Here is a 10486-nt window from a genome sequence, read left to right as displayed (position 1 = left end):
CAACACCATGTTCATAATCAGAAGACACTGACTATCTTTGATCAACTGGCTAGCCAACTAGAGGCTTGCTAGGGACAGTGTTTTGTTTATGTATCCACACATGTAAATGAGTCTTCATTCAATACAATTATAGCATGGATAATAAACGATTATCTTGATACAGGAATTATAATAATAAATATATTTATTATTGCCTCTAGGGCATAATTCCAACAGGAGGCACCGCTGCAACGAACCGAGGCGGGGCGGCGACGGGGCAGCGAACCAAGGCAGAACGAACCGAGGCGGGGCGGCGACGGGGCGAGAGGCGGGGCGGCGGCGATGATTGGATCGAGAGGCGGGCGACGTGCGGGGAACGAGCATGGAGCGACGCGGGGTAGGTCCGACCAGGGATAAGTCCCAATAAGCTCCTCCCTGAGAGTCTTATTTGATAAGTCCCAAATCACCACAATAAGTCCCAATAAGTCCCTTGTGTTTGGATTAGGTGGGACTTATAGGGACTTTTTTAAGTCCCTAAACAAATAAGTCCCTGGAAACAAACACCATCTCAGTTTTCATGCATCTATGGCTCTGTTTGTTTCATAAGTCCTAGGACTTTTTTAAGTCCCAACTTATAAGTCATAAGTCTCTACCTGTTTGTTTACAGGGACTTTTAAGTCCCGAAGCCCTACCTGTTTGTTTACAGGGACTTAGAGCATCTCTAGTAGAACCCTCAAACCCTTAAATCTAAAATCAGTTTTAAGGGTTGAGAATTGCCCATTTTTGACACTTTTAAGGGTTGAAAAACAGGGGCAAAGACTAGAACCCTCAAACCCAACCCTCAAAATCGGAATACAGCCAGGACCGCGCGCGCCGGTTCCCGGCGCTCGCGTGCTGCTGCTGCTGCGGCGCCGCCGCGACGAGCTCCTTCTGCGGCAGGGAGAGGGAAGGGAAGGGGCGGCCGGCGCGGCGGGCGGGGCGGGCGCAGTGGGCGCGGCGGCGGCCGGGGCGGGCGGGGTGGCTGGCGCGGCGGGCGGGGCGGGCACGGCGGGCGGGGCGGGCGCGGGGGCGGGGCGCGACGGCGGCCGGGGCGGGCGGGGCGCGATGGCGGCCTGGGCGGGCACGGGGGCGCGACGACCGGGGCGCGGAGGGAGCGCAGGAGGAGGCGGGGCGGCGGCCGGAGCGCGGGGGGAGGCGGGGCGGCGGCGGCCGAGGCAACTTCCTTGCGCGCGCGGGGAACCAACTGCCTCCCACACGAGGTGGAAAGTGGAGTGCGGGTTGGGGGCAATTTTCCCTCCCAACTCTTACTTCTACAGGCTGGGAAGGGGTTTGCGGGTTGGACCTTTAATTTTTTTTACGGGTTTAAGGGTTTAAGGGTTCTAGTCTACGTCGTTTTGTCGACGAAAACTGTAAAAAAAGGTTATTTTTAAGGGTTTGAGGGTTTGAGGGTTCTACTAGACTTGCTCTTATAAGTCCATGTTACACCTAATAAAACACTTGCTCACATGGATCGTCATCAGCCAACGCGTACGACGCACAGGATAAGCACCGCTGCAACGAGGCTCAGAAGAGGGCATGTCCGGCGATTGGAGGCACCGCTGCAACGAACCGAGGCGGGGCGGCGACGGGGCGGCGAACCGAGGCAGAACGAACCGAGGCGGGGCGGCGACGGGGCGAGAGGCGGGGCGGCGACGGGGCGAGAGGCGGGGAGGCGGCGGCGATTGGACCGAGAGGCGGGGCGGCGTGCGGGGAACGAGCCTGGAGCGACGCTGGGTAGGTACGGCCCGGGATAAGTCCCAATAAGCTCCTCCCTGAGAGTCTTATTTGATAAGTTCCAAATCACCACAATAAGTCCCAATAAGTCCCTTGTGTTTGGTTTAGGTGGGACTTATAGGGACTTTTTTAAGTCCCTAAACCAATAAGTCCCTGAAAACAAACACCCTCTATAACTAGTCCGACTAAGGAAAAGCCTAGTAGTAGCGCGGTTTTAAGATCTATCAATAGCGCTATTGATACGGCGCTACATCTAACGTTTAGCAATAGCGCGCTTCAGCTCGTGCTACTGCTATAGCTACTTAGCAGTGGCGTTGGACGCTACTACTAAGCGCGTACAACGCTAAAGAGCGCTACTACTATATTTCTATATATTTTTTTTGCTACGTATTTGTGTTGTTTTTGTACAGATTTTATACAATATTCTACGATGAGCATATTGCCAATTTATGATATGATTATCATACACATAATAATAGCATCATATCATCCAACACAAATCATGTCATCACATCATAATCATGATATAGCTATACAAGTTACATTGACTATTGCATCAACGGAGGGAGGCACAATAACATTCGCCAATTTCTGTTGAAGAACATAATAGTAGCCTAGTTAGCAATGTAAGGTGAGGCATGCCCTCTCGTCAAGCTTGATGGTGAAGAATTTGCCCTCTCGCAGGTGAGGTCTGATGCACAAACCGTAATCTCCGCCACATAGTTCACACTTAGGGATCCTATCATCGTCATACATTCATGTGTTCAAAAATTCGACATGATCATTTTTAAAATAAGACATATTGAGCGCCTAAAATTCAGAACGGAAATGAATCAACATTGCGGCAAAACTTAAGCACTAGGAGGTGTTCCCTGCAATAACATACACAATGTCCAAATAGACCTAATTCAATATCGGTTGACTTTCGGTTAGTCGAGGCTTTACTTAAATAACTCTCATATCTCATGGTGTGTTGGTGCGCACTCTCTCACACTAATATGGTGGTGTATATATGTTGGTGGACACTTTCTCACACTAATAGTTCGACCGCCGATGATGGTCGCTTCTCCTCTCATCTCCTTGCGCATTATACCAAGGTATATATCGAAAGAAGAGAAGAGGGGGAAGTGCCCCCCACGACAACAGTCGGGATTCCTCGATCAAGAACATACATGAAAGTCACACAAGGAGCAACGACAAACCAAAAGTCAACCCAAAGATAATATCACTAATACATCTCGAATATTATCATATAATATCACTAATACAAACCCAATTGACATCTCATGACGCATGCGGTGGCAACCCAAAGATAAGGAACCATCACCGGATCATAGTTCGGGTGATATCCCTGAAGAACCTGCCAGGTATTGAAGAACCTGGCATCCAACGCAACCATGTAGCAACGGACGTGCTCGTCCTCCTCCCTGACACGACGACGTACCACCTCTGTGGGGGGGGGGGGCTCCCTCCGCACCGATAGTGGCCCACGCGACCGCCACCAAAGAAGCTCCGGGTCGATGACGAGACCCAAATTCCTCACCAAGGTGCGCGCCCCGAAAGGTAGCACATCCAAGTGCCAGCCTGTCAGAGCCCAGTTCCGGACTGGCGCCTATCAAGCAGGCTCTCGCCGACCACTCGACAATGAGGATGCGAGCCGAGCATCCTCGACGTCGAGACAAATTCGTATGAGAAATTTTTTCTTATCATTTAATGTTTTACTTTCTAGTTATCATTTGTACAACAATCATCTCATTTAAATTTAGCTAGCGTCCACTAAACTATTTTTCTCAACATGCAAGTATGACACCTCATCAAGCAAATATAAAATAATAAAACACAATATATATATATGGCACCTCATATATATATATATATGTATATATATATATATATATATATGTATATATATATATATATATATATATATGTATATATATATTACAAATATTCCCGCAACAACATTCGGGGCATCATCTAGTCCCTAGCAAGAATCCTAGCAAGAACCCTAGGCGTGGGGATGTCTCACCAGAGGCCGGGGTCGGTGTCGGGGTCGGGGCAGGGGTCAAGGTCGCCGGGGTTGAGGTCGGGGTTGGGGCCGGGGTCGAGGTCGTCAGGGTCGAGGTCGCGGGGAAGGTCACCGGGGAGGACCTGCGGCGGCGGCGGAGCAGAGTGGAGAGGGAGAAAGTGAGGAGGGGGGAGGTAGGGAGTGAGGGGCGGGGCGACTGCGCAGAGTAGAGAGGGAGATAGTGAGGAGGGGGAGAGGGAGGGAGTAAGGGGCGGGGCGGCGCCACAGAGTGGAGAGGGAGGGAGTGAGGGGAGGCGGCGGCGACACAGAGTGTGGAGAGGGAGAGAGTGAGAGAGAGGGGCGTGCGGGGGCGAAGACGATATAAGTGCACACCCACTTAGCAATAGCGCGGGTCAAAAACACGTGCTACTACTATTATGTTGACAGTAGCGTTATTATCTGGGGCGCGCTACTACTAAATCTAGCGTGGCGGCAACGGTGAGGCAATATTAGTAGTAGCGTGTTTCTTAAAGCCGCGCTACTGCTAAGTAGTTAGCAGTAGCACCTTTACTAGACGTGCGCTACTGATATGTAGCAGTAGTGCCGCCATTTATCCAGCGCTACCTAAGGTTATGTGTATAAGGTTTTCCTTAGCAGTGATGACGTGAATGATAACATAATTATTCGCTTTTTATCAATTGTCCAATAGTAGTTTGTGCACCCATCGCTAGTGTGCTCATTAGAGTGATGCCACTAGTGAACGATATGGCCATCGAGTCCATTCACCTATTATATACTCCCTCCGTTTCTAAATATAAGTCTTTTAAGAAATTCCACTATGAACTATATACGGAGCAAACTGAATGAATCTATACTTTAAAGTATGTACATGTATAGTTTTATTTACTCCGTAGCGAAATGTCTAAAAAGACTTATATTTAGAAACGAAGGAAGTATATTCCAAAAATAAAAAAATACCGTAATTTATTATTCATTTATTTAAATTTATCTATCATATCAGTTAGATTTAATCCTTGCAATTAACGAGTATAAGGGGCTTAACAACCCTCTTACCAGCGTTGGGTGCAAGTATTTAATTTGCTCTTGTGTGTGCATGTACTCTTGATTGTTTGTTTGCATGGTTTTCTATTGGTTCAGTAAACCTTAATTTTTAACTAAGGGAATTAGTTATTTCTACTTTACTACATCATCATTCCTTTCCGAGAAAAATCACAACACCATCACAAGTAGCACCGCTCCTCCTTCTATTGGGTGGAGAGGCTGTCCCATAGTGTTTTCGAGTTCCATGTCATGGCAGGCATGGTCCACGGAGGAGATTGTGAGTAGAGGTATGGTGTGGATTATTTTGAATAAAAATAATAAGAACAAGAGGATCATCAAGGTGGTGCCTGTGACGAGACGGAGCGGACAATCAACGATGATTAGGATGGGAACGGGAAGGCACTAAGTAAATCACACTTACACATATGCAAATTAAGAAGTTAATTTGAGCTCAAATTGCATATGAATCAAATAAACTACCACATAATTACTCCCAAACTAAAACCTACAAATCACTATAATTATAGAGCATTGCACGAGCTAATCTAGCAATGAGAGATGAAATGACAAAGTTGCTAACCATTGTGAACACTTGGATGGATGGGATGCCTCAAATCTTGATAAATCTAGGAAGAAATTGACGATGAACTCGAGCAAGGGAAGAGAACAAACGAGAGAAAGGAGAAAACAAAGATCTATCTCTAGTCCCGGTTTCTATTACCAACCGGGACTAATGGCTCTCGCAGGGGATCAACCCTGACGCAACCTTGCCACCACCCCTTTAGTCCCAGAAGGACCAGAGCAGTGGTCGTAGGGGTCGACGAAGGCGCTGCACGAGGCACCAACCTTGGACGGGGCACTATTATCTTCTGGTTATTCTTCGCGGCTGCCTCGGTGAGGGCTGTCGCCGCCACCATCGGTTTTCTTGCTCTTTTGGCTCTAGTAGGAGCAACAGAAGGGCGGTGGGTCGTTGCCAGAGAGACGATCGCCACCCCAGCAACCATTGGTGTGGTTGGAGGCTGAGCTTGAACCCAGTAAACTTTTTTCATCCCCAAACATTTCTTCGGTGCGGGCGGTGCCGATGGGCTGGCAGAAGGGTACGGGCTATCCATTCCAGCTGGAGGGTCGGTCATTGGTGGCGGCTGCGGGACATGGCGGCGGCTACGGTGGGAAACAAGCCGACTCAAGGGCGGGGCAAAGAGAGGGCACCACTTTTACCCAGCCACCGTGGAAGTGTGGATATTTAGGGAGATTGGAGGGGATTTTTGATGGGGGAGGATAAACTATGCTCCACTATTCGGTTTAAGGGATCAACTAGGTGCGCCATAAGGGAGGAAACCCGAATGTATCCTCCCTTACAGCCGGATAGGGCCGGATAGGGGATCGATTAGAAATGCCCTAATGCAACTGAAAACTCTATAACTTCGTTAAAAGAGAAAAAACCTTCATGTCTAGCCATTTTTTTAATTCGTTGCATATGACTTTAGTAAGTGAACTTGCATGTTGCATGTGTGAATTGACCTCCATCAATGTCCACTACCCCTCACCAATGCTGTTGCCAACAAAGTCCGTGTGGCCTCCAAGTCGGCTGCGAGGGACCTTCCTCATATTCCCTATTGGTCGTTGGAGTACCTTTCTTGTTAGGACCCACCATCGCGCCATCTGATGGTTGAACCGTGGTGTTGTCGACTCCTGCAGCATACCCATCTACCTCTTTTCCTAGTTGGAGCACAGTCAGCATGGAACCTTGTTAAGCTGCTCCACCCCTTCCATTACTGGAGCGCTGTCGGCTTGCAGTATCGTTGAGACATTGGTTTCGGTGCTTTGTCCCGTTCTTTGGTTACTGGGTCTATCCGATGGGAGATGGTAGCTCGGGTATCTACAACCGGTTTGGATGGTGGTCCAGTAATAGGATAGATGGTTAGGCATCTAGACCTATGTTCGCTGGTTGTGGCATCTTTTTGTGGACTTTTCATTACCGTGCTGCTCGTTTTGAGCTTGTTCGGAACCGCTGGATGTTTGTTACTTTTCGTTAATGAAGTGGCTGCATGCATCATATTAATGCAAAAGTCGGAGGGATTCCTCCTTTTCTAAAAAAAGTTCTCCAGATCGCATCTTATTGGATCCGTGTGTTCGTGTAAATGCCCCCTTTTTGTTTTGGAGTACTGATGACAAAATGATTGAGACTAACGTGTTTGTGAGTGTACACAAGGCAATAGTCTCTAAAGGTTTGGTTTAGCCTTCGAAGACACCCTTACAAACGCATGGAATGCATTGAAAAATTGATGTGCCCTTATTTAAATTGCGCTAAGATTGACACGTGAAGACTATTCTTTTAGTAGTTATGTTTCTTCTTCTTATTAGAGTAACTAGCAAAAGGGCCCGTGTATTGCAACGGAAGAAAAGCAATTAAATTCTCCAATGATGCTGATAATATTATGCCTTTAAAATTTTAGGACATTTCTTGAAATGCATGAACATTTTTTGAATTAGCAAACATTTTTTTCAATTGCACTCAAAAAATAATGCACAAACTTTTTTTTTGAAAATCATGGACTTTTATTGTTTTCACCAACATTGTTTTAAATTATGAACATTTTTCTGAATATGCGAATATTTTATGTTTTCTTCAAACTTTTATTTCAAAATTCTCAGTTTTATAAACTGCAAAAGATTTTCAAAATTCTAAATTATTTAAATTAAAAAATGGAACAGAAAAATTAAAATAAAAAACGAGACTAAAAACAGAGGCACGAACTGTTTTTAAGATTTTTACACGGACTTTTGTTTACAATCATTGAATTTTTTATTTTATGCACATTTTCTCCAAATTTAAACATTTTCGTATATGAAAACATTTTTCAAAATTCCTGAGTAGTTTTTGAATTCTCAAAAAAATTATGTTTTTTTGAACATTTTATTTCAAAGTTCTCAGTTTCTTAAAATTGAGAAAAGTTATTTGAAGTTCTAAATTATTTAAAGTTCAAAAAGAAAATGGAACTGAAAAGAAAAAAAAACAAAAAAAAAACAGGCGCCCACGCATGGGCCGGCCAAACAGGTGTGCTGTATCTTTTTCCAACGCCCAGAGCATAATATAGGAGGTGCCTACATGGGCCGGCCCAGTCCGAAGAGTTTCCTGCTTGAAATGTTTTCTATGACTTATAGGTGGCATTGGTGGGTAACTTTAGTCAACTTTAGCGGCAATTTGAAACCAACTTATATTTTGGACTACACCGGATCGGGACTGCGGGTTAGTTTCGATTTAATATAGGGGTTTTTATGTAAAATGTAAAAATTGATTCATTTTCTGACTTAAATCCGGACTACGGGTTGATTTCAGGAAACGTCGGGGGCTTTTTTGTAAAAGTGGCACGACGGACGACAGAAGCAGTCGGCGCTTTATTATTAGGGAGAGATATGCGACACCATGCTGTTAAAAGGGTTTAGGTGATACATATTCGTATTTTTGAAGTGATGCTCAACTAGACATATTTTATTCAAGTAAAAACTTTGAAAATCTCTTGCAGTGCAATTTATTCTCTTCAACATTAGAGGCGTTGTAGTCAATGTTCACATTGAGGAGTTCGGAAACCATCAATGTGGTTCTCCTACCATGAGCAACTTGAAAATTCAAATGTTTGGACCACTACTGAGCTAGCCCAGTTGTTAGGTAGGTCTTATCCTATTGATGGTCAAATCAGAAAGGCCTTGTTGGTCATTTCACCTTGGGGTGCACCGGACTATAAATAGTCATACCCGACCACCATTAGACGGTTGTCATCTAGAGCAACCCATCTCTCCAAAGAATATGAGAGGATCCCATGGGAGGAAAAAACCAAACAACCGGTGCCAAAGTGATAGAATCACTGAAAAATATAATATGTGTGAACCAAAGGCTTGTTATCTTTAAAGATTATGATCTTCGAGATGGTTAAGTGTCATGTCATGTGTTTCCAGCAGTCAATTGTGGAAAGCCAAAGAACAAGTATGTGAAGGTTTTGGAAGTCTACCTTAAAAACCTAGCACGAGTGACTGGATGAGGTCTAACTAATCTTACCTCAAAGAGAATAAGGTGAAGACTTGTTGTTCTGAGTTAAATCGCAGCCTCTCCAACCAGATATATAGTTGTCACGGAAACCGAAACTGGCCAAACAAATTCATTGTATTCTTCGAGCAATCTGGTCTCATCTTTCACTGTTTACAATATGTATCTGTGTGCTGAAGACTTTCTCTCCTCTCCGAGGACTTTGTATGAGGACTTTCACTCTTGTGCAGTACTTAAGTATGTATATGTCTTTTCGTGCGTCCAGTATACTTCTACTGGTTCTGATGACGTTGTCATTCCATTGACTGCATGTGCGTGGTTTAGTTTTACTTTTGTCAAGGATATCTTCATATGCGTGAGTTATCTTTCTTATGATTTATCCACCGTCACTATTTGCCCTTGAAGTTAAAAGGGTCAGCTCGGCACTCACTACACACGTTGCCACCGGGTTCGATCACCATTTGAGATGCACTTGAAGCCAAATTCATTAAGAATTTCTAGGGAACGTACGTAAAACCCCCGGATGTTCACCATACGGCTCTTATCTTCCAGAAGCCAGGCGAGTTGGTACATAAATTTTTGAATAGTTTTTTTTTTAAAGAAAAACAAGATCGTCGACTGCAGCGACGCCAGGGCCCTCGTGCCATTCTGGAAGAACATCAACGACGAATGGATCTCCAGAGACTTCTACCATTACAAAACGAGAACCATGACCGAATTAACGACCATAATGACCGAATTTTGTGCCCGAGAAGACAATTGGCTTGCCAAAAAAGAGGGTCCTAAACATAGACGATGGCACACTCGAGATGTGCGACTGGAATGGAAAACCACGCCGCAACCAAAAAAGTATTGTCGCAACAAAGGTGACATCGACGCTGAAGACGACGAGGTGAACGCCGGTTTCAACATCTAGTGCCAAGACGACGGATCAAAAAGGGACCCTTCCTACGCAGAATGAGCGGTGACTCTTAATTAGATAAAATCGTTAATTGTCCATTTGCGATCATCCCGACACCGCGAACAAACCCGACATCTATATAAATCAAAATTGTTGGGTGGTTAAGAAGGCCACAAAAGTCTAAGATACATCCGTTTAAGCGATAATTAATATGGAATGGATGGAATTTTACAAAAATGATTCGTTTTGGGTATTTCCTATTTCGCACTTATAGTTTAAAATAAAGTGCAAATCATACGCAACACACACTCTTTCGCGTGTGTAATGGGTTGACCCATGCAAGACATTGTTGTTTTCTCGTTTCCACCTAATTTAACGAAGGTTATAAGATGTTTCGAGTAGGTTTATAATCTATGTTTCCTGTGTTTTTTTATTATTTATTTATTTTCCATTTGTTAGTTTATAATCTTAATCAAATTTACATTTTTGTTTTTTTAATCTAAGAACTTTTAATTCATGAATATTTCTGTAAACTTGTTTGGGATTTTAAAATCATTTTCAAATTGGTGAACATTTTAGAACTATTGAACAATTTATTAGTTTCACTCATATTTTTTAGCTACATTGAAAAAACGATGTATTAAAAAATATTTCATTAAAATGAGTGCATATTTTTGAATAATTTTACGAATAATTGATCATTGTTTTTTGAAAACAA

At 44.3% G+C, this 10486-nt stretch overlaps 1 protein-coding gene across 1 annotated transcript in view; it reads left to right on the top strand.

The window, feature by feature from the left end:
• The first annotated feature begins 6007 nt into the window (after positions 1 to 6007).
• The window catches only part of LOC123397381 (ubiquitin-60S ribosomal protein L40-like), a 72808-nt gene continuing 68329 nt past the window's right edge, over positions 6008 to 10486 (top strand). The window contains exon 1 of the mRNA XM_045091947.1: positions 6008 to 6016. The gene's annotated coding sequence lies outside the window, so the exon portion shown is untranslated. The remainder of the gene's footprint in view (positions 6017 to 10486) is intronic.

Source organism: Hordeum vulgare, chromosome 5H, assembly GCF_904849725.1.
Source record: "Hordeum vulgare subsp. vulgare chromosome 5H, MorexV3_pseudomolecules_assembly, whole genome shotgun sequence".
In the NCBI taxonomy this organism is placed as follows: Eukaryota; Viridiplantae; Streptophyta; class Magnoliopsida; order Poales; family Poaceae; genus Hordeum; species Hordeum vulgare.
The sequence above is the reverse complement of the archived record's forward strand: the minus strand, read 5'-3'. Positions and strand labels throughout refer to the sequence as shown.